Source organism: Elephantulus edwardii, unplaced genomic scaffold (assembly GCF_000299155.1).
Source record: "Elephantulus edwardii isolate Elephantulus edwardi_28Jun2011 unplaced genomic scaffold, EleEdw1.0 scaffold01228, whole genome shotgun sequence".
NCBI lineage: Eukaryota > Metazoa > Chordata > Mammalia > Macroscelidea > Macroscelididae > Elephantulus > Elephantulus edwardii.
The window spans coordinates 1-2,737 of NW_006400978.1; positions in this window are offsets into that span (position 1 = coordinate 1).

The following is a 2,737-nucleotide window of genomic DNA, read 5'->3' on the forward strand; positions in this document are numbered from 1 at the left end:
AATTATACTTTTTTATATCAGGATGCCAAGTACTTTTCTCAATAAATTTTATATATGTTTCATGTACGTGTGTTTGCAATGTGCACATGTCTTGACATGGTGCTTTGAAAGGTGTGTCTGATCCCCATTGATGCACACAATATTTAGTTCCTAAGCAGACCCCTGGCCTGCAGCCCAGCTGTGGTAGTTCCATGTCCTTCTAGATCCTAGGATCATCTAGATCAAATGCAAAACTAGGAAAACACATAATGACCTGAATGTAGTCATTCATTTCCTATCTATAGCTATATAGATTCTTTAGCCTACCACAGTGGTGTCCCGTGTAACCAAATGGTGTCTGTACTCTCAGCACAATGTTTACTCTCTTTTACCATCTGGCCTTATCAAACCTTTCCAAATTGATCTTTGCTTTGCCCTTTGTGAAAGAAACAGATACAATGTGAGTTTGGCTAAGTTTAACCTCTCCTTACTTCATAAAATGGAACTGTCCCTGTCAATAATATTCATAGCACCATACAAATAGCTACATAGTCAGACATGCATTCAACATGTTTCTGCACCAATTTTTACCAATCATAGGGTTCAATGTTCATTGCAAAATTAACATAATTTACTTATGTTTATGAAGTTTATTAGAGAAATAGATTGGAGAGTGAGGGAGGCAAAGAATATCTCACAATTTAAGTCCAGGTTTAGTCCAGCAGTCACAAGTAAGATTCATAGCACACAATTCAATTAATGAAAGACCTTACAAATCAGCTTTTTCTTCAGACATCCAGCAAGCAAAATCTTTCACTGCTGCCTTTTTTTTCTAGGGTTTCTCCAGCTACACCTTGCCACACTCTCTTCACAATCTCTACCACCATCACTGTCATCTTTCACTATGTGGGAAGTCTTTTCTTATATTAGTTCCACCTCTGTTGATGATGGTTGAAAGACCATTTGTCCACGGTTAAGGTTACTGGACACCATGCCCCCAGAAATCAGTCTGGGCTGATTCAGCCCCAGAAATGCAGTGGCTAGAAAAGCCAGTTTTCAATGGTTCTGACACCCCAATCCCCATCTCCATTTGTCTTGTTAGACATAAATCTGAATGCATCTTGCCCTGAACTGTAATCTTCTCTCATTCCCTAACAAATTGAACTGAACTGTTTTCTTTTCTTTTTCTTTTCTGGCAAATTGTTCAAGGCATAGGATTCAGATAAGAGTCACCTGCTCTGTCAAGTTTTTCTCACTTTCCTTCAATAAGGTAACTTGGACAGTACCTCACCAGACTATTTTTCCTTCAGTAATCCAACAAGCTAAACTGCTAACTGTGGCTGTTATTTCCAGGGTTTCTCTGGAAACAGACTATGCCATTTACATATCCCTTCTACTATTGTGAACTTTATTAGTCTATCAGTGAATTTATATTTTTAGTTCAAAGATGAGTTACTTACCGATAAAAAAAAAAAAAAAACAAAAACAACAAACACCTAAATACACCACAAGTTGGTTTTGACTCAACTGTTGTTATATGCTATCAAGTTGACTGTGACTCAAACATTGAACAGCAGATCTGAATCTGCTCTATCGGGCACCATTCTCAAAATTTCAAATATGGTGGAGCCCATTGTTTTGTAGCAAACCTCAATTTGATCTGTAAGGCAATCGGATATATTATGTGTCATGTTATCCTTTCCCCACAAATAGTAAAAATAAAATAAAATAAATAAATAAATCATTAATCTAATGTCCCCAATATCCAGTGCTAGGTTTTGTACCCAGAAGATGCTAAACAAGGATTTACTAAAGGGAGTTCTGACTGTACAACCTATTGAGAGTCATGCTTCTAGCCCCAAAGCAGCATTTCTTTGGCAATTTTAATTCATAAGTGGTTCCATAAAATAAATATTGTTAATCTTCTCTGCTATTTACAGCCCCCAAATTTCACTGGAGGGTCAGCTGTGAGTCAGTTTCTAATTAAAGGCAATTAGTTTGAGATTTGTTTGGGTTTTGGGTGTTTTTGTTTGTCTGGGTGGTTGGTTTTGTTTTGGGTGATTTAGGGTGTATTTTTTTTAAAGAGCAGAATAAACAGAATTACAGAATATTTAAGTGTGCTCTTTTGAAATCTCTATTAAGAATTAGTTTTTTTTTAAATAAAACAGTGAGGCATTGTGTAGTTTAAAATCAGAGTTGTCTCCTTTTGTTATACCTATTCAATCTGTATATTGAGAAAATAATTCAAGAAGTTCGATTATATAAAGAGTAATGAGACATCAGAATAGAAGGAATGTTCACCAAAGCCATTTTATACAGATGGCACTTACTAAAGAAAATAAAATACTATAACTTTAGGTAGAATTATACCTCAACACCAAGAAAACAAAAATCCTCACTAGTAAATAACACTGTAATAAATGGAGAAAAGATTGAAATTGTCAAAGGTTTCATTTTGATCCACAATCAGTATACATAGTAGCAACAGTCAGTAAATTTAAAGATAGGACACAGTGGGAAAATTTGTTGTCAATATTCCCTCTAGAGTGCTAAAGATTTAAAAAAAAAAGCTTAAAGACTAAAGTGTGTCTGATATTTTCAATTGTTTTTGTTTGTTTCTTTGCTTTTTGGTGTTTTTGTGTTTTGGGGTTTTTTTTTGCTATTCAACTTGTTAACATAAACCCAGACACCAAAGACTTGATTTCTAGTACTAGTCCTGCAAAGAGGTGTTGGTGGTAGCAGTGATGATGATGATGAT